Raw genomic sequence first — 23,124 nt, forward strand, 5'->3', positions numbered from 1 at the left:
AGTAAAAGCAGAGCGGTCTGTATAAGATCACAGATACTGTTAGAGTATTTTTGCACTGTGTCAGACATAAAGAAGTACGCTGAAGCGAGTATCGGTGAATGGTATTCCCGCTTACCAGTGCAGTAAAATGTTTCTTAAATAAGCACAGTTTTTGTTAAGCCTGAAACTGGAAGAATACATTTAAAATTATTAAAAAGAATTATAAGTCAGATTTCGCAATTTTATTTAAATCATTGATTTTATTTTTCAGAATTGAAAAATATTAAAATATGAATATTTGAGTCATTTACATATAGGTAAGGACTTTTAGGACACGATGTATATGTTATTAATGTATGGAACGCCGGCAGTCTGTAGAATACTTAGACATTTTATACGCTGATGGCCATTAAATTTTCAACACCAAGAAGGAAAACAGAGAAAAGATATTTATTGTACGTAAACAGTATGGCATGAGGACAAAATGATTAAATTTGTAAGCAGTTTGGGGGTTTACAGGGGTGTGAAATTACTAGAAACAGCTGAAACCCCTGGCAGCTAGAACGGCCCTTACACGGTTAGGCATGCAGTCGAACTGGGCTTGGATGACAGAAATGGGCATCTCATTCCATGCTGCTTCAAGTCTATACCACATATCATCTACCGTATTAGTTCAAGAGGGGTTGCGGGCCAGTCTCTCAGCAAACCAAGACAGATGTTTTCAGTGGTTGACAGATCTAGAGACCGTTCATGCCAAGGCAGCAATGGAATACGCTGAACATAGAGAAACTCATGTTTTATCCGGTCTTTAGTTTTTCCCCGGCCGCCGAGAAATCTCTAGTAGCTTCAATTTCTCGAAGTTACTCTATGTATCGAGGAAAGTCAGAACACTATGTGCAACATGTGGTCTAGCATTATCTTGTTGGAAGATGACATTTGGCAGGCCTCAAAGATAAGGTACAACCATTGGACGTAAGATGTCAGAAATGTAACGATCTGCGTTCAAATTACCGTCGATCCGAACTGGAGATGTGCGTGTCGTGTACCGAATGGCTCCATAAACCATCACTCTAGGTGCAGGGCCCCTATGCCTATATCGAATGCAAGCAGGCGACGTGCGGTCTCCTCGGAGCCTCCAGACCCATATACGGCCATCAGAATACAGCACGCAGAACCGGGACTCGTGGTCGCCGTGCTGATAGTCCACGCTGTTGCAAACGTCGAAGCACCGTACGAGCGGATACTGGGCGTGCTGCAAACATGTTCAATATGTCTGTCCTCTCGGGAGTTAGTCATAGGAGGCCGTTGAGATCCTGCATGCCGTTCAGTATGACTCTCAGCAACCCATTGATTCCATATTCGCATGGCAGTGGTTGGATGTTGACCAGTACGACGGGCGATATATCACGAAACGATAATCCATTCTCAATAGGCAACGATCCTGCCTTTATCGAATTCCGACACTTGCTGGTGAGCATTTCTTCTTATTATTCGAGGCATAACACAATTTTCTGATCAAACTCCGACCTTAAAAAGCTCTTTCTGAATAAGAAATCCACTATAAAACTTTTCTTTTATACAGTGCTTAAGATATCGTTTCTGCCTTCTGCGTCGTCAAAATGCGCTGAAATAATTACATTTGCATATCCCAGCCTCTTCTTCCTTTCATGTGATTTTGATGTTCGTCAGCTCATTCCTTCCTGGTGTTGCAATTTTAATGGCCAGCAGTGTAGAATGTCTCCCGTTTTTAAGCGAAGAATTATTATATTCCTTTTCTAGGTATTGCATATAATACCCGGCATTATATAGAATTACAAATTCTATAGAATGACAAATTCAATACAAACCCGCCATTCTATAGAATGCTGTTTAGGCAAAGTATGAAAACAAGTCAGGATAAAGGTTTTATTCTTTAAAATAATTATTCTTTTATTACATCATATCCATTTCATCTTTACACGGCCAGGGAAGATAGGAATTTTTTGACGACACTTTGTGCATTCTTGTGCATTAAATGTTTCCTTTAAACACATATAACAGGTAGCAGGAATATTAAGAATGTCATCATCGTGTTTGCGTTAATTCACCAGTCGACTATAACCTCATGATTCGAAAGAATCGGAGATGTGACTTGCCGGTTTGTCATTTGCCATTCTACAGAATGCTTAGAAAATGTATGAAATGTTAAATCGTTTCAAACACCAATTTAGCTAGCCAATTTTCGGCATTCTATAAAATGCCTAACTCAGTGGCGCAACTCTGGCATCAGCATATGCTCTGGGCAAGTGGTCAGCTTGTTGCAACACCCCCTGGTTTTTAGTCCCCAAGCGAACTTAGTACTCATTTTATCGACCCACTTAAGGGAAGAAAGGCTGAGTCAACCTTCTCCAGCCTGGGGATCGAACCCTGGACCTGTGGTGCAGCTGAGCGACGCGCTAGCCACTCGCCACCGGGCGGTCATAAAACGCCTAGGTATTGTATAAAATGCAAGTTTTTATACATTGTCGGTAACGTTTTAAGTGCTATAGAAGCATCAAGAGAGAAGACAAACACGCGAAAGTAAAACTTTAAATTAGGCAAAACTTTGTGTATGGCATAAATTTTAATTGAAACTCTGCCGATATCGAGAACGAACAGGTTCAGATCTCTCTTCGTCAGTAGCAAAGAAACACGTTAAGCAATACTTATACTGTAGAGAACTGCTTTCATCTAAAAAAATCAGAGAACTGCATAAACTCGGCGTCGCGCGCATTCTAGGCATTGCGAATGTTAAATACTACATATATTATAATGTTGTACGCATTGTTGTTCTCTCCATGTACACAGCCATCTGTTTTCCCTTAAAAAAACGTCAGAGATTTGCCCAAACTTGCCACTGTGCATTTTAAACGTCATACAATACCTTACTATATAAGGTATTTCTCCGGCCTTCTTAGCATGCTTCCGTAGTGTAGCGGTCTGCACGCTGGTCGCGTATTCCAGAGGTCCGTTGTTCGATTCCCGGCGAGGACATTGCTCTCTTCTGCAAGTCTCCTGCTTCATTAAAACCAACGCCAATCACAAGGTTGTTGTTTTTGCTTAATTTTAAAATTATAGAAAGATTTGGTGGAAAACTACGACCCTGGGCAATGTCCCGTTTACTTTTGTGTTAATCAGAACTTCCATTTCGGAACCATCCTTTCGCATTTCCCTTTTCTGTTCCAAACAGCAGTCTGAAAGTAGGCGTACTCCGAGAACAGCGGGGTGGTGGAAGGGAGGCGTTGTGGCCAGAGCCGAATTTTCGAATAACAGGTGTATTACGGATGGTAGCATTGACATAATAACTGTCAGCCCTTAGGAAATCCGGGTTAGAAGAGCGGTGATTGTGGCGATATCTTCTCTTCCAACTGTTGCGAGAGGCAAGGTTCGGAGGCCTTGGCCGTCTCAAACTTTTCCTTGTGCTGTCAGTTTCCCTCTCGATGGGGGTCACGTGAAAGGGGGTAAGAAGAGGCCAAGATGGGTTTTGTTTTTGCTGACGCCACGGGAAAAATTTCGCTTTGTACGGAGGAATGAATGGAAGTTCTTTCATTCTTACTATTGCGAATGACAATTACTATTGCGAATGACGCTGATTTTGCTCAGATCAGTCCTTAGATGGAATAATCAATATTATACAGAAAAATGCTTTTAACAATTTACCTGTGTTTACAAGCAGTTTCATCCGGATAACAAGTTAGTTCTGTTACGCTGCAAGTTAATTACGTTACATGGTCAAAGGTTAATTTTAGGCTCCATAAACTACCGTACATTCTTGTGTATTCCCCCCCTTTGCATTTTAGCGTTAGGTTCTGAAAACTTTAAATATAAGCCTTTTCTCTTTCCTCTGTTGTACATAGGTTTTCCTTCTGAGAGCTAATTTAATATTGGTAAATTGTATTCCGTTAGTTATTTTTATCCTTTTATTCACTGTATTTAATTTGTGTTTGCAATTTTGTATTAGCGTTTCATACATCTTATTTTCCCTTGTTTTTATTATATGAAGCATATTTTGGGAAGATTCTTCATTCAGCTATCCGCACGTATTCTCACACTTAGTTCCCAAACATGTCACTTCATCTTACTAGTGTTATTTACATTCCAGCTCATTATAGCCTTATATATTGATGTGTTCGTTCTTTGGAAATTCGTGTCTTTTGATCGTACCCCTTTTTCTTTGTTTCTTGGATGTCTCTTTTGGGAACTGTAATTAAGAGGCATTCATTTGAGATGCCCCTGGGGCTTTAAAAGGTAATTTAGCGCTCTGCGTGACGTGGCTACCATGAGAAATTGGAATGTTAACATTTTCCTTGAAATGCAGTTTTCTTAATAATTAAGATACAATAACACGCCGAATAAGTATTAATTTAAAAGTCAAACAAAAAAAAAATCAGCGTTATATTTTCAAATTTTCACAGCACTAGTTTCGATAGTTTACCGAACCATCATCCTCAGCTGCAAAAGCGCAAATGAACGAGATAAGATATAGTGATTAGATAAGACAAGATAAGAAAGACTGGACAGGAGTCAAGCTACTGGCGCCATCTGTTGATGAAACCAGAAGTAAAACATAATTTCTTTAAAGGTTGAAGGCAAAGATGGAATGGAATTAGAGTCGTTAACTAGAACAGGAAGATTTTTTTTTTAAGTGAAATATCTCGAGAAAATCCAGTTCACCAATGGAAGATGTTTTTTGAATAATTTTGGCAGCAGAAAAATTGAAAGTATGATTTTCGGACCAACAATGCTAGGCAATAGAAGACTTTTGTGTTTCTTTTTTCTAACATATGCCTCATGTTCCTTAACGTGAAATTTTAAGGCTCTCATAGTTTGACCAATGTAAACTAAACCCGACTGGCAAGGAATCATGTAAATACCCCAGGAATTCATATCCGGAATGGGGCCCTTAAGTATGGAACTCGGAATTTTATTGATGGGAGAATAAACGACTCGAAAGTTAAATTTCTGTAAAATACATGCAACTTTATTGCTAAATGATGGAAAGAAGGGAATGCCAACAGAATTTTTATAATTTCCTAAAACAAGAGTGTGCCTTTTGGTGTGTTGAGATGAGAATTTTTTAACTGCTTGATTAATAATGTTGGGTGAAAAGCCCCTGTCAATATAGCTACTGCTTTTAAATAATTTAGTTCTTCTGCAAGAGATAGTTTGGAGGAGAAAACTTGAAGAGTACGGAAAACATAGGAATAAAATGAAGGTAACTTTTGTTTAGTCGGATGACATGATTTGAAGTGACATGATTTGAAGGAAGGTAAACCGATGTTTACGGTAAGCCGTAGTACTGAAGTTGGATGTGTTATGTGTGACCAGAATGTCAAGAAACGGAAGAGAATTGCAAGTCTGCGAAATTAAACCCTGAGTGGGGAATTTTAAAGCCGAGTAAGTGGGTGGGTTTAATTACATACATTTGCTACTGACGACTGCAGTAAATAAGGGATGTGCAAAAGCACATGTTAGCAGTTCATATAAAAAAAATTCAACGTTCTGCGGCTAATCGTTTTTGAGTTATGAGACATACATGTATACGGACATATGTACAGACGAGCTATGAAAACAAAAATCCCTTTTGAATCCATTTTATAATCAGTTTTTTAAAAAAAAGTCCTTTATTCTGTCCGTAGGTACAGATGTCACGCAAAAAAATCGTTCGAATGGATTCAAAAATGGTCAAAATGGATATTTCCTTTGAAATATAATACTCGAAATTTTTCACAATTACAATACGTTCTTTGTTTCGTACAAGGAAGTAAAAAATATGAAAAACGCAGAATTAGAATGGTAAACAAGGAACAAGTATTTTTGAACGAGGTGATTTAAAAATTAAATTAAGCAATTTTTTGCCAAAAAATTGCGTCAAGACATCAAACCCAGCCATCATGTTATCTGAAATCGAACTTCTGTGCAATTAGAATATGTGAATTTGTTTCTGAAAACTTGTTTGTATTTGTAAAATTAAAAATATATATATATAAAAATCATAAGACAGAAAATTAAACTTGATTCTAAGTCATGTGTTTCTTCTTATTGTCAATCTAGTCATTAAGTTATTTAGAAATACGTATACGATATAAATTACATCACCGAAACAAATCACGCACTTCTTTGAAAACAAGGAAGTCAACAATTTCTATATTCAGAAATAAACAACATAATTTCAAAGTTTCTAACCTTTCAAACTAAACCCAGGCTTGTCAGAATCTGCGAAACAGAAAATCACACACTAACAACCAGCGCTTTTTTTCCCTTTCTTGCCCCCCCCCGCGTTACGTAACTGCAGCAGTCGTTCATTCCGGTTACCTGTTTGTATTATATTCGTAGCACAACTGCTAATCCGGATTTCTGCGCATGCTCCCGTGACAACTAATACTTTGTTATGAATGAATGGCAGCAGATAAAGCGAACGATAAAGAAGCTTTCTTTGTTGAATTGAAGGTTAACATTCGTGGGATAATGTATAGATGGCCGCATGCATCATAATCAATGAGATAATTTGTTATTATAAACACGGATTTTTTTTCCCCCCCGAAAGAATCAGCGACTTTATCGCTTGCTTGGCCTTTGGTGGGTTCGTAGAGCTTTTGAATATCGAATCTTTCGGGAGACTCACTGCGTTTGGGAGTTCAAATGTTCTCAATATTGCCACCATTTCAAATTAACTGACCCTGGCTGGCATTTTAAAATTAGGGTGTTATGAAAAATAAAAAAAATCTTTTTTAAATTATTTATAATAAGAAAATAATTTTTTAATTACAATGTACTAAACATATAACATGATACATTACTAAGTGATACAATAATCAATAAAAGTAACTGAGAACTGTATGATCTGTAGGAAAATAATTACTATATGAAACTGTAACAACTATACGAAATTAGTATATGAAAATAACTAAGAGCTATACGAAGATATAAAGTAACTATATGAAAATATAAAGTAGCTATATGAAAATAACTGAGAACTATATCAAAATATAAAGTAACTACATGAAAATAACTGAGAATTATATGAAAATAAAAAGCAACTATATGAAAATAATTGAAAAAAATTACATTAAAATAAATATTAGATACATTATTCTTTACCTGAAAAATTACATTAAAATAAATATTAGATACATTATTCTTTACCTTTTTAAAAGAATATTCTTAGTTTCTCCTAGCTGCTTCTAAAACTTTTATTTTTTCTTCCTAAAAACTTTCATTTTCCATTTTTATGTTGCTGCAAATCAGTAGTTTTCCTTTTAAGATTTTCCGATGTTAATCTGCTTCTTTTACCCCACCGTAAGCTATTCGTATACGAAGTAAAGACACTATTCCAATAGCGAAAAAATTCGGGTTCCAGATTTCAATGAAATATCCATTTTGACTACTTTTTGCATGACGATTGGTGATTTGCATGGTGACTGATATATAATATGATTGGTGATTTGCATGGTGATTGATATATAATATATAGGTGTTGTAAGATATGAGGAAAAGAAAGAAGCAACAAGTTTAATTTTATTCACGATATTTGTCGGTAAACAAAAAATGCACAATTTGTGTGTATTATGCAAACAAATAAAAAAAATGATTTCTTAAAAACAAATAAACCTTAGGCATGGTTTTCCCTGACCGAAAGCAATGTTGCGCACCTAAGAGGCATAGAATCAGTGAGGTTCAATGAGGAACTGGGGTATTCTATGTAGAAGACAGCTTTCAAACTGCTGAATTGTTTCCGGGGATAAGAAGCGACTGGCAACCCTTCTAGAATGTCTCAAACACAATCTATGGTTTCATTTCTAGACGGAGAACATGCTGGCCAGACCATCACTTTGCCTCCGCTGGTTCGGCTAATTCTAAATAGACTGTAACTCTTAATTAAACTAATTAACAAACTACTCTGTAATATCTCTGTTTTACTAATTTGTGAAAGACACTCAGGCTTCCACTATCACTCTCTGCTTCGCCATTGAAGCCAACTCTAAAGTAATTAACATTCTTTTTGTAAACAGTAGCGATTGGCAGCGCCATCTGGCTTCAGAGGGACGTAACATCCGCCAAAGGAAAGACTTTCATGCACAAATGCAAGAATATTCCGTATATCAGTTTCTTTTCACATAGAAATCCATCTTTTATCAGGTTCTACGTTAAAGCTGGACTCGTTCGTGAAGAGCACGTTGCTCCCATCATCTCATCCCCATCTAAGATACTCCTGTGCCCACCTCCTTGTCAACGGAGCATAAATCATAGGTTTGCAAACAAACCCACATGGTGGAGTCGGTTTCGAACATTCCGAGTCGAAACTCTGGTACCAGTAGTCCTCTAAATGTGGTGCTGCAAGAAAGTAGTACGGTATTTTCTGGGCGTTAATATTAAATATCGATCTTCATTTTGAGTTGTTGCAGGCATACCACCTTGTTCCGATCTTGGGCGAACATTTCCAGTTTCCATAAAGCGATTTCTGGAAATGACTCTGAGAAACTCCTAAGGCTGCTAAGACATCCTATTCCCTATCATAAAGCATTCAACGACTGTTAATTGTTTATACTAACCTTTAGTGCGGTCTCCCAGCTCTCATAGTTATATTTGGGAAAGATTTATAATCGTTATGAACAAACAGAAGTACGATAAAAATTGATCGGGATATTTAATTTTAAGATTTTTTATTTTCGGTGACATCTTCAACTTGCCTCGAGGAGTTGGTTAATAAATTTAGAATAATTCGAGGAAATAAGTTTAAATGAAGTGCAGTAATTTATTTGAATTTTATCAGGGAATTTTATCATGCGAGCGATTTTTTTTCAAAGCACGCAGTTACAGTAAGAACATAACAAACGAAAAGTGGTCATGGATAAACTACCGGTAACTACAGTGGCGTAGCTAGAACTTTTAACGCCTGGAGTGGTCCCTGAGTTTGCCGCCCGGGGCAGTTCTTCAATTTCCAGCCCCTCTTGATATGCAAAGAAATAATTACAAACATTTCAAAATGGCACGTAGAGAAATACATCTCAATGCTCCATTTACTTCTGAATTTTTCTAAATACGTTTTAAATGATTTTTTATTTAGAGAAAGATTCTCATAGTTAGCAATATTTACAGCAATTAAAAGAAAAGTTCGCAATAGTATTACAATATTTGGAACTTTTTTGAAATTGTATTTCAGAATAAGTTGTAAAAATTCTAAAGGACTGCCTTCCACGAATTAATGATTTCTTAGAAATCTTTTTTTTTTTAGAAATTCTTGTTTTCATTTCCCTAGCAACACGGAAATAAAACTCACAAATTCTTCTTTCCCAACAAGGAATGCTTCCTTATTGTCATCGTCATAATAATTTAATTAATACTCGTAATTTGCGTTCAGAAAAAGTAAAAAAAAGTATATCAACAGTATGCAGCTGTTGAAACCACATTGTGACATGATTTCTTTGAATGTTTTACCCGGAGTTAAATATTCTTTTTTTTCCCTTTTTCAATTGAATTCCGTGTGGCAATTTAAAATCTAATTATTTTTGCCCTACCTCAACGTACCCTATAAAATAATATTTCACGCAAAAAATATCACCCCTAAAAATGTGCCATCCGGGGCTGACCGACCTTTCCTCTCCTTCTGGCTACGCCAGAGTAACTGTCACAATATTATTTCTTTAAAATAAAATTACATTCAAGCAAGAATACATGGTAACATTAATATTAGACTATATAATGGATTCTGAGCCAGAATCTGACGGATATCTGGTCCAGCTCAATTATATTGTAAAGCCCCAGGAGTAACTCGCATGAGTGAGCCATGACCACAGTTCTCAAGAGGTACATCGGAGGAACAATAAAGGAATATCGAGGGAAAAAATTCGGATTTCGAAAGATCGAGCCAATCAGCAGTAGATAAGGCTACAATGATCTGGAACTTAAATAGTCGGTGAAAACCATATTTTGAAAGTTTCTAAGTGTGACAGCAACCGCCACGCCCTGGTAGCTCAACGAAGAATGTACACAAAAAGACGTTTGAAATCTCTCTCTATATATGTATACCACTGACTCATCACGAGATCTCCGAAACTAAATATCCGACTGACTTGAAATTTTGCATAGTTACTCAATCCACGATGTAGACGCGCACTAAGAACGGATTTTACGTAACTCTTGTCCAAAATGGATTTTTGTTGTACAATAGAAGTTTCCCATACATTGGGTTTTCAAATCCAAGTTCATAACTTGCATCTATCCAATGAATACAAATAACATTTAAATGATAAGGTTAATAACATTTATATTTAACTGTTATCACAAGTTTCATGAAAACATATTATTAAGAGAAATTATTGTGATGAAAAATAAAAAATGTTGGTGTTATTTATAAAAATTGCGATACATTAAAAAATCAAGGGCAAATAAATATAATTGATTAAAAAATTGATAACAAAGATAATAACATTTATTTTCATGAAACTTATGATAACAGTTAAATATATATTACCCTTCGTGTTATATTGGCAATTTTTCGTGGATTAGGCCTACCGGGATCCCACCTCGTTAAATAATTGGGACGCATCCCAATACACAGTACCTTATGAGTGATGTGAAAATATGTGTATGACAGATTCGCTGACTGGCTCTATATTTCCCCACTTTTAAATTTAAGAAAATTACATTAATTATCAATTCGAAATTAGACATTTCGTGCATATAAGAAATGTAGTTTCACATTCATGTAGACAGTGTGCCTAGCAAAGCGGTCGGGTATCAGCTAGTAATAAATATAAGGGAAAATAAAATAGATGATACGGAGATATAAATCCATATTGAATACACTGAATAAAAATAAAAATGATCAAAGGAATACAATCCATCAATAGGAAAAACTATTTACAGCAGAGGTGGCGTGGTGGTGGGGCATTGAGAATACGGCAAAGCACACTAGGGCTATCTGCCTAAGGGCAGGGATGCCTTCGTGGAGGACTTTCTAAGGGAAACTGGCTCGTATACACGTTAAACATGGGGAAAACCACAAAAACGCCCATGCAGCCAGCCCGTTCGCGGGATTCGAACCTCGGACCGAACTACCAGTGTTCAGCGGTTTTACCGCTCGGCCGCTGGTGGGCCTTACAGCAGAGGAAAGACGAAATTTTTAAAATTTTCGGAACCTAGCGCTAGAAAGCTGCGGGGGGGATACGTCAGGAAATGTGGTATTATTCTCTGCACTTTGCCTATATGATCTCTGTTAAGCAAGAAGAGTGAAACCTTTGCTCATGAACTTAATTCGTTCCTGAAGAGATTTCGTGATCCGTTCGTAAACAATTTTCCCCTAGGAATTAATGTAAAATGAATTAATCCGAATCCGAAATGGTTGTTTAGAAAGGAATCTTGTCAAAGTAATTCATTTTATATAAATGTAGTCCTTTGTTCGTAATGCAGAACGGTCGGAATTCGTTAAATCCAACACATACAGAATGTTAGCATATAAACAATATTTAATATAATACTAAACATATAAAAGATAGTAAATTTTGGGATGAAAGGAAAGTTGATGGTGTAAGTAGAACACGCTTCAGAAAGCAAAGGTGAAAAATGCTATTGTTTGAAAGCGAAATACTTGTTCCGTAAAAATATCAAGCAGTTTCTGCCTTTCTGGGTTTTTTCCCTTTCCTCTTTCTGTTAACACGGCTGTCCTGTCCTTGAGATTCGCTAAACCTTTGTCTCATTAAAAATTTATTTACCGTGATTGGTTTCTGTCTATGTTCTTTAAATTTTCCTAAAGCAAGACGTGGCTTGTCATCGTAAATATTTATTCTCCGGCTTACAACTACTTTGCCAGAGTGATGATGATCTATGAATCTCTACGCCTCATCACATTTTGTGCAAATTTCGCGCATCAAATAACTAGGAACATCCTCCCTTCCATCTTCTTCTTCTGAAGACATTTCACACATCGCATTAACTGCATTTTGGAGTATCATTGGCTGTCAGCTCACTCATTCGTATCTCGAGATATCGTTCGTTAACCAAGAAATGTTTAGTTCGGAAAATTTGTTCGTCACCCTAGGCGTTCGTAAACAAGGTTCCACTGTACTTAAAGATGGGATCTTACGTTGGCTCTATTTTGCTGATCCCCCCTCCCCCATTCGTTCCACGGTTTGCATTTGGACGCCAATCTCAAGATTGAAGCTGATGAGAGAAAATGTCATAAAACTTTTTTAACCCTTCCCGAAACAAGCGAAAACAAAAAAACGGGGCAGGTGTTATGAACAGTTTAAGTGTTTATGAACAGTTCATAGGAACACATCACTCGAAACCACACGGGAGTGACAATTAACGCCAGCAAAAGCTGTTATCTCCCATTCAATAGTACATAGTATCATACACCACAATAACGTGCGGTTCGGGCCACATTCCGGTATTTACGTATTAACGCTATCACCTTGTTAGAAGTCGCAAAATTTTCAGAATGTGCCAAACTTTGCCAGCCATGCAGATACCCATTCTTCCAGCAATCGTACTCATAACAGTCCTTCAATCAAGCAAAGCCGCCATTTTCGAATGCGTTCTTTATTGTTGCATTCCAGGTTCTAGCAGTTATTATTAACAAATCGTGATATTTTTTGAGTTTGTTTCAATAGCCGCTATCGCCACGGATTGCAACGAAGCTGAGTCCTCGAAATTCTCTGGAATTTGGTTTTCAGCAAAAAATAGATCGCTGTTTACTTCGGATAAGAACAGAACAAAAAATATTACATAAATATTTGAAGAAGTGTATTATTTTATAATGTATCACGTAATCCTTATTTAAGAATTCAAATTTGTATTTTTAATTGCTAAAGTATGTTTCTTTTCGTATGTTGATACTGTTTACCGACTTAACGATAAATATCGGTAGTTTAAAAAGCTTTAAAAAAAAAAAATGCGTGAAAACCACCAACTTGCACCCGATAAGTAACTTTTACGTTTTCATCTCTAAGAAATAACTAAATTGCGCCAAGGTGGATGCGTTAATACGTAAGTACCGTTCGTCATATGTCGTACGCTATCCTGGAATTTAAATCACTTACATTAACAGGCATATCTGCTGAGCAACATTCCAACACTTACTGTACTGCCAGAAGGTGTGAAACGAAAGAATCCCCAGTTGCTCGAATTCGAGCAGAATAAAAATATAACAAGGCTGTCATTACAGAAGGTAAAGGCGAACCAGTCGCAACATAATTAAGTCATAAACCAAAAAATTGTTATTCAGCTCGGCGATTCAATGCATAAAACCAGAACCTGGAAGTTCGCATTAAAAACTGGAGTCTTCGGGTCGAAACCGGAGATGTTACTACCGTGCTTACATTCCGGATTGTTTGATTACTTGGCTGTTGTTCTAATGTTAGTGAGCATTTTAAGTTCGTGTAAAAAGAAAAGACCAATTTACATTTCAGTATGCGCAGATTTGCTTATGCTTCTGCCCTTTTTATCTTCGATAGCCATGGCTTAAAAATGCGATATATTTTGAAAACACGTATAACGAGAGTTGTCCGAGGAATGCGCAGATAAGATCTTTAAATAGTATTGCGTATTCCAGTGAGATTTATGACATAAAAACCTACAAGTTTTATTTGCTAAGGAATTAAGGTATCTTATACCATAGCAGCTGTATGCCATAGTTAATCTAAATTTACAATGGCTTCAGAGTTAAATTTTTTAACTCGGAATTAGTATGTCACATTTATCCCAATAATGAGGTGTTGGAAACCTCATTATAGTGAAAGTGTCGATTTGTCGAATTTTTCCAGCAGGTGATTTTTAAGTACATAAAAGGCATTCATATGCTTTATAACTTCCATAGGAAGCTTTTTCTAAAGTCAGAAATTCATTCAGTCGGATACTTCCGGCAGGTAACGGTGGCTTGGCAAATGCGGTCAAGAGCAGGAGACTGACGTTAATTACGGAAGGGGAAAGTAAACGGCTGTGTTAGGGATCATAAGGGAAGATATATTTTAAAAGAAAAGTATTTTTAGGTCTCATTCAGTATCAGTATATCAGGAATATATATCGCTCGCTGGAGATAATTTTTTTTTTTTTTTTTTCCCGTACAGTGTTGCCATTGCTCGCTTTGAAATCGCTGAGTTTGTTAATCAAAAATTCGTTGAAGTGTTATAAAATATGAAATCGATAATAAAACAAATTTTAAATTCAAATTAGGGCTTCCACACGCCGATATTCTATGGAAGATTACGTTATTCAAATTTTGATCGTTCTAGGTACCGTCGTTTTATCATAAGCGAGAAACATACATACATTCACGCTAACTCTTCATTATTTAATTTCTTTAAATATAATACAGGGCGATAATATTTGGTGGCAACAATTTGAAAAGTGATTCGCCGTTTATATTTTCAACGCAAAATGCCAAAATGAAATTAATAATCCTTCTGGGTAAATTGCCACTTTGGACTAATAATGTATTCTAAAAGCGATGGGCTGATGCCTAGCAGTAAGGGTTTGGAAACGTTAAATTTTGAAATTTCATATAAACTAGAAAAGGGATATAAAAATCAGGTAATATTTTATTTTAAACATTCAATTTATGTGTAGAGAGCTACAAATACTTCACTCAGTTGTTGTCGCAGAGCTGTAATTTTATTGGGGGGAATTAGGAAATTCCACTAGTTAAGTAATGGAAAATCGAGAACATTTTGTGATCGAGGAGCAAAACGCTTTTTTCTGGGAAGGGGGGTGGTCTATACCAGAAACGAAGCAATAACACAGATAACTAGCATATAACTAAATAAAATATTATACATTTTTTTTAAATTACAAATTTACATTTATTAATCAATTCAAGAAATGCATACAAAAGCATTAAAGTCAAGATTGTTTAATTTGACGGTATTTTTAGACATTATGCTGTACAAAAACGGCTTTTCTTCGATAAGAAGTTCGTTTTTAAAAAGGTACCCTTTTTCATCGAAATCGTCGGCACTGATACGAAATGAAGGACGATTTATACTATACCTCAATTTCCTGGCCTGTAAGACGCGCAGTGGGTTATCAGGTTAAAACTTGCGAAAAATACTTAGACAGAAAAAGATTAAGTACCTATTTTAATGATAAAACACTTTATACAACGAAAGCGGAACTGTTGCATTAAAAAATTAGCAAATACATCAGCGTTCCTTAGAATCCCAGAAATTCGTCATCACTGTTGCTAAAATCTTTCCACCTAGTGCACTGCTAATTCCACACTTTTTAAAAGATTTGTTGTAGGATAAAATTGGATAATAGGATAAATGTATTTTTCAGTATTAACTTCATTCTGAAGAATTTTCTGCACTCTAGTTTGCGTTATTTTATTCACAAGTCTCAAATTAAAAACAATTTAATGTTTATATGTCATTAGAAAATTAACCAAAAAGCAACGACCACAATGTAATTGAAAAACAGTCCTTTTAGACGTGAAAAGGTTAAAGGCTATTTGGGTTAAGACTATTTTCTCAGATACTCAGCTATTTCGCATACATGGAACATAGCATTCAAAATGAAAAATTCAATATTTACTACAAATTCATTTGTGTAAAAATATCTGTACTCCTACTTTAAAAAAAGATGTTACTTGCCTTACACTTTATAGTTCAATAATACATTTTCATTGTACAAAATTGCATTCATTCGAAGAATTCAATTTGTATTTTCCTCTGTATAAAAACTGAATGTAGAGAAGTTAGATGTTTAAACAATCCCCACATTTTCTCAAGACCACGAGCAAGATTATCCCCTCCTTTTCAGCCCCCCCCCGTGAAAAAAGGGGTTCTAAATTTACGACCCGACCGCATATGAGGTGATTTCCAGGTTCCGGGATAATGACTACGTGTCTGAGGGAAACGAAATTCTGAAAGAAAGTAACTTATTTAATTACGCTAATGGAAAATTATGAACTTTTGCATGGGACTAGCTCTCTGTATGAATGAGTGTTTCCGTTAGGAAGTCTTCCGCGAAAGCAATCATCTGCTTGTGTAAGCCCCCGAATGCTTTGCCATAATTAAGTAAACCAAGAAATAACCAGCATCCCACTGAATAAAAACAAATAAAAACATTATCTGTAGCGCGCGAGCTGTGCATCGGAAATTCTAAAGACATGCTCTTTTAAAATTATTTTGTGATATTCCTGTTCAATTGCTAGTTTTATGGTTTAAGTGCGAAGAACATGATATTTAATAAATAAAGAAACGCCCCTTTGGACGTAATATAAAATCTGAAAGTTTTCAGATTTTTTTAATATATTAACATGTACTTACAACCATGACAGATGCAACAATTGCGAAGAATATATCAAACTCATTCTAAAATTTTTTCTCATTTTTTAATTACCTCATATAGTAAAAAAACTGCTTGGAAATATAGCTGTTCTCAAAAAGAAATGTTATGAATTCGCAAAACGTTACAAATTTCTTTAGTTAGGTACACATAACAAAAGCCCACGTAACGGATACCTCCCTCACACACACGTTCATCACATTTGAAGTCCATCGGTACATTTCACGCTAACTGAGAATGGTTTATATAAAAACCACACATTGTTAAAAATAAGTCTGTCATTTTGTTTCCATGTATACAAAAAATAATTTTGAATGAATATCTTGTTTTAACAATTTGCGTCATTAATCACTGAGACAAATATGACTCCTAATTCAGTTCATTTCGATTTTGTAAAACAATAGAATGGGGGGGGGGCAACGGTATTTCAGTAGAGAGGAAAAAATAACTTTCCATAAGAACACATAGGTGCAAACAAAAATACCTCATTTTCCAAGAATTCTAAGGGCGCAGTAGTAACCTTGATGTAATTGTGAATAATAACCACTATATACTAGTAGCTCGAACAGATTGGCTTCATGGATTCTTCGAGACTTTCCTTATGTGCAACGTGAATGCGAGCATATTCCGTTAGAAAGTCTTTCATGAAGGCATCTCTTCTGAAGTAAGCCGTTTTTTTAGAGTATTGCTGTAATAAATACCCTCATTTAAACCGAAGTTAAACCCTTTTTTTTTTTTTTTTCCCTTTGAGGGGAAGGGAGTATTTGCGTTATTTTACCTTCGAACGTGAAAAGTTGGCGAAGATATCGCCAAACTGGCGGCAGTCATTCCGAAATTTTTGAAGAAACAGATCTGTCTCTCTATTAATCAACATATACAAGTTACAGGTATACATATAAAAAAACTTAACTGAGAGCTAAAAACTGAAAACCTATTTGAAACAATAATTGAAAAAAAAAAAATTGAAAAACTCAAAATTGCCGAAATCTTAACACGACCTTCTTCTATGTGTAATCTAACTGAATTTCTAGGACAATTTTTAGAATCCTGCGCCTTGCCTGTACTACCGACTGCAATAAAAAAAGGGGAAGGGAGCAACTGAATGTTATAGCAGTGTCATATAAAAAATTGTAGCATTCTACGACTAGTGGTTTTTAGCACTATTTTTTTTTATTTAATGTTCTGTGGCTAATCGTCTTACGGCTATCATTCGGCATTCTATGGTACAGACGTTAGTACATACAGACGTCACGTCACTAAAAAGTCTCCTTTGAATCCATTTTGAATGCATTTTGCAATTTGTTTTGGGAAAAACAGTCTCCTTTATTCTGTCCATACGTACAGATGTCACTCAATAACATCATTCAAATGGATTCAAGGGTGGTCAGAACGGATATTTCCGCTGAAATACGATATCCGAGAGTTTTCGCGATTACAATACTTCCTTTATTTCGTACATGGAAGCAATAAACAAAGTATGAAATCTTTGAAGAGAATATTTATCAAGTGGGACAAAACTTGAGATTAAATAAAGGCAGTTTCCTCCCCCTGTCTTATTTTTTAAATTTTTCTTCGAAGCATAAATTAAGACACATATGTCTGCATGCGAATAATTATAAAATTACATTTGGACAGTGGATTCAGTTTCGATTTCAGAAACGCAAATTTGGTGAAGTATGAAAAGTAAAACGCAATCTGTATCTCCAAATCTCGGAATAAGATTTTTATCCCATTGCGTATTAATTAGCTCCATTTATAAATTTACTGACCGATATTTATGTTCGTTTTTATTGGAATTAAAAATGATATAAACTCCGACTTCAAATAATTAAAATCTTGAAATCATCGCAGCAAATACATAATTGAAATGTCTTTCGCGGGCCACATAAAATTGCTTCTGGGGCCGTCAGTTTAAGACTACCGGTATACGTTTTTTACATCATAAATTACATGAATTTTAAATTCAAAGATTATAAAAGAAATTTGCAATTTACCTATTTATTTCTCGTGGAGTTACTGTCAGTTGCTTGTTGTCAATCTTCTGAATATCAATTTAGTGAATGCTATTTTGATGAAGGTAAACAAAATAATTCCGAGCTGATATCAAATTAACCTCTGAACTTCGAGATAAAATGAACGATCCAGACTTTGTGCGTATTTTCTGAGTTTTTAACTAGGATTCGGTATCTACCATATCGCGGTCAAGGTTAAGAGAGCGGGGATAAACGATGTCTGTCTCATTTCACTTCAGCAATCGTTACCCGAACTTTTATTTTTGCCAGCGTTGGTTGCAGACATATATCCCTTACGTGCTGTGGTCACAAAACCAAAAACCAACCCCCGAACCAATTTCCTGCCGCCCGCGAACGTATTTTTCACTTATGCATTTGTTGTAAATATGGTGTAGCTATTTTAGTTTTTTGAAGTCCGAGTTTACATTATTTTCATTGCCATTAATAACTAACATGACAAACGCACTAGGAAATCTACGAATGGAGTTTGATTAATATACAGTGTGATATAACTCTTAATCAAAAACTTGAAGATATGTATTTTATAAACCTTTATTTGTACTTCTCAAAAAATAAATAGACTCTTACTTAAAAATTCTTGCACTGAGAATAATGGCTTTGTTTGGGTATACACTTATATGCGCTTAGCTTTCTTTCCACAGATGAAAGTCAATAAGAAAAGATCAATGAGTATCTAGAATACGTTATAAAGATAATTTTTAGCAAAATAATGCAGCAAAAGTAAACTGTTTGGCAACAGTTAACTTTCTGTTCAAAATTCTAAAGATCTGCCGTTTTGCCATCTTGATGGTCCCGGGCCTGAGTCTCGGAGAAAGCACGGATATCTGTAAGCGTATAGTGTCTGTGCGGCAAAGGTATACTCAAAATGCACGGCGAGATGAAAGTGCTGTTCAGAAACATCTGGTAGAGGAAGAAGGCTGAGAGATCCTCGGGACGCCCCCGCGTATTCCCCTGAGGAATTTTATTACTCCCTAAGAAACCAGGATATTCTTTTAAGGATGACCTACATGTTTAAATACAGAAATCAAAATCAGTTGCTCTATGATATGTTTTCTAACTTTCCAAGTCATGCCAGTTATTTTCATAAGCATTAGAATTCATATTAACACTAATATTGTAATAAATGCTCAATAATAATTTGTTAATATTTTCCTTTAAATAATAATATGTATTTTTTTTACTTAGGCTGGGGAGAAAGAGGAGGAGAAGCACGCCGGTGCCAGATCAAAGCCACTCGGATTCTCTTTTAAGTATGTTCATAACTTTTAGACATTATTTTTCATTATATTAAATTATAACATCATATTTTTTATATAAATTTTTCTTGGACTCCTTTTACTACCTTAAAAACTATTTTATATATACGCATCTTACATTAGAGAAGGCGAAGAGGTAACAAAATGTGTGCACCTTCGGACGCACTCTGATGATCATTGTTCATGCTTACAGAATGTTAAGTGCTGCGATACTTTTTTACGTCAGTGCGCGAAGTAAAGGAGGTATTGTAATCGCTAAAAATTTCGGGTATCATATATCAACTAAAATATCCATTTTATAAAATGTAAAATTGATTTTTTCGTGCCGTCTGTACATACCTAAATATGTATCTCGCGTAGCTCAAAAGCGATTAGCCGTAGAATGTTGAAATTTGATATATGGGACAGCTAGTATATCTAGTTGTGTACCTTTCTTTTTTGTTGCAATCGGGAGTACCAGATGTTTATATATATATATTCTACGGCTTCTAAGTCATATATAATAATGACTTGGAGAAAGCTGCAACGGACTGGCGGTGCTTTTGTGCGTTATAACTTGGAGAGAATTTACTGCGCAATTAGAAAGATGACACTTGTAGATAGGAGACACTTGTAGCCAGACATGGCCAAATTGGATACAATTTTTATTACTGGACACGAACCTCGTTATTATCGAATATATATTTTTCGTCACACATGATCATGGGCGCAGTACCCACTCTACAGTTTTATACAGAGTATCACATTTTAGATAACGGAGTAGTTAGCAGCACGACAAAGTAAAGGAGTGAAGTAGCGTCTTGACTGCAAGGGAGCTGAAGCTAAAGTGCGCAGTTTTCCACACATACACACACATATATATATATATATATATATATCTTCGTACCCGGCTCGGTGAGCTCTGTTTTTTTACTCTTATATGTTGGTAAATTGTGAATTTTTTGCCTTAAACGTGATGTATTATATTGTTCTTATGTTCCGTTTAAAGTTTTATTCCTTTAGTTAATCTGTATGCAATAGTTCTACTAATATCAATAATTTAAAAGTGTATGTGCTGGTAGGCTTTTCGCTGTAAGTGGCACTCTTCGCGGAATAGTGAATCAAGTCAATTGCGCACCAACTTCGGCGTCTTTAGCCTAATGGAACCAAAAGTTAACTTTCAATTTTGTGCACCAAACATTTTGTCTTCCAGCCCATTGGCCTAATTGCTTGTTCGCGCACACAAACTCTAATTTTAATTGTTAAAAAAAATTTTTTTTAACTGTGTTAACTGTATTTGGTGTTTGAGATTTTATGTATTTTTGCCTTGTAGCGAATTGAGACCTGAATTGATTGAATGAGAAATATCTCTCTAATAAAATTCGAGGAAATAAGTTTAAATGAAATGATGTGTGTGAAACAATGTACATAACAAGCCATACAAGGAAATCATGTGGTATCCAAATCAGATTTTTTATATTCGCTATTCCATTTACACTTGGAATATAAATGGATATATATTTCTCGATTCGTTTCGAATGTCTTCACCTGTAAAATTTGTTACTGTCTGGGCTCGTAAAACAAGTTTGTAAGTTGTAAACAAGTTTTAGGTTCATTTCTTTGCTCTATTCGCAAAAGTTATACTAACTATTAACGCACAGAAATTCGGTATTTCAAAACACCGGAGCACATCAAAATGTGTAAGTTAATTATTCTTTGTTTTGGAGCCTAGGATGGCAACGATTAGTAAAACAATTTAAAATGGAATTCTAAGATTTAAAAATTTTTATTGTGTTATGTGTTAATCTATTTTATAGGTACAATATTGTTTTTATTTATTTAAAATTCTAAATTTTGAGAGTCCAACAATGCAATTAAAATGATGTTATAAGTCTTACTTTTATGACTTGCATTCTGCGAATTGTTTCGATGTTTAGTTTGAAGATATCAGGAGACATGTATTATGAGACGAATGAGGTTTAAGTCATGAGTTGTGTTCTTTAGTTAATGCTTAATTTAGTAATTTGTTCTGTTTTCGTTATTATTTCTACCTTAGCAATGGCATCGCATCTTGGTTAATATGATACAGAAAGACGAAGTGAAGAAAACAAAGTTTTCAAAATCACGTGTCATTGCATTTTTGATGCCCGAGTACCGCAACTTTGAAAATACTTGACTTCATGCAGTGCCAAATATTCATCATTTTTTCAAATACAAGCAAATTATAGAACTTGAATCCTTCTTTATAAAAATTCAACAATCTTATCGAGAATTAGTCAGATATACGTTTGACTAAAATTTAAATAGTAAAAATTAAAGATTAAATAATAATAAATGCATTTAATTCATGATCTACCTAATTAAAAATATAAAATTTTTTTTCACAGAACGACGTTCTATAATTTTTTTATTATTTATTCCATATTTTGTAAAACTTTAAGATATTTTCGAGTCACAAACTCGACGATTCGAAAGCGAGCAGTAGTAACACAGTGCGAAATAAAACATTTTTATCTGCAGCGCACGAGCCGGTCTATCGGAAATTCTAAAGAAGTACTGTTTTTAAGTATTTTGTGATTTTGCTGTTGAATCGAAGTTTATGTCGCGTAAGCACCAAGAACGTGATATTTAATAAATAAATTAAACCCACTAAACGTTATTAATATGAAGACAAAAAAAAGTTTTGTAAAGCCATCTTAGTAAGAAAAACTGTATATTGATACGATAAACTCAGGAAAAACTGGGGAACAAAAACAAAAAACAGAAAATTTTATGCCTACATTTAACACACTGCTTCGGTAATTCTAAACATATACTGCTATGCTGCTCTTAAAATTTCTGTCATTTTGCTGTTGAATTGTATATGGCGTAAGTGCGAGGAAAATTATGCTTAATAATAAAGCTAAAAGAACAAAGAAAAAATTGTGGGCTAATTCTTTACAATATGGTAACAGGTAGTTTGGCGACATTTTGGTAAGGCGATGAAGGTTGCTAGCTAGGACTTTAGCAATAATCTGAGAAGTACACAGTTCGAATCACAGATTATTTTGTCTCAGAGAAATGAGAGATCATGAGACATGTCATGTGACATTTTCCGAAAAATTCCGATCGTGATTTTAGCTAATAAGCACTCGGAAACAATTTCGCTGCTAAAGTGCAGAATCGCCCACTTATTTGTTTGGCGCTTTTTACAAGAGTAAGAAGAATTGGATTTTTGTCAATTTTCTTTGACTTTTTAAGTGATGGTGTTGGTGTGGTGTGGTGGATTTAATTACGGCATAGCACACTAGAGCTATCTGCCTAAGGGGAGGGATGTCTTCGTGGAGGACTTTTTAAGGGAAACTGGCTCGTATACACGTTACACATGGGGAAAACCACGAAAACACCCATGCAGCCAGCCCGTTCGCGGGATTCGAACCTCGGACCGAACTACCAGTGTTCAGCGACTTTACCGCTCGGCCGCTGGTGGGCCCTTTTTAAGTGAAAATAGGTCGATGTGTACATAGATAAAGTCAAGAGTGTGCGCAATGCCATTTTTGTGCAATTCTGGGATGTTTTTTAAAGTGAAAATA

At 35.4% G+C, this 23,124-nt stretch overlaps 1 protein-coding gene across 3 annotated transcripts in view; it reads right to left on the reverse strand.

The window, feature by feature from the left end:
* The window catches only part of LOC118190615 (ecdysone 20-monooxygenase-like), a 158,354-nt gene that overhangs the window by 86,090 nt on the left and 49,140 nt on the right, over positions 1–23,124 (reverse strand). Inside the window, exon 1 of one of the 3 annotated variants that reach the window (XM_085819954.1) lies at positions 18,279–18,412. The exons of the other annotated variants lie outside the window; for them this stretch is intronic. The gene's annotated coding sequence lies outside the window, so the exon portion shown is untranslated. Of the gene's footprint in view, positions 1–18,278; positions 18,413–23,124 lie in introns of those variants that run through there. 3 annotated transcript variants of the gene reach the window in all.

Source organism: Stegodyphus dumicola, chromosome 7 (genome assembly GCF_044657685.1).
Source record: "Stegodyphus dumicola isolate Sdum_Otavi_A_Nest chromosome 7, ASM4465768v1".
Classification (NCBI taxonomy): Eukaryota; Metazoa; Arthropoda; class Arachnida; order Araneae; family Eresidae; genus Stegodyphus; species Stegodyphus dumicola.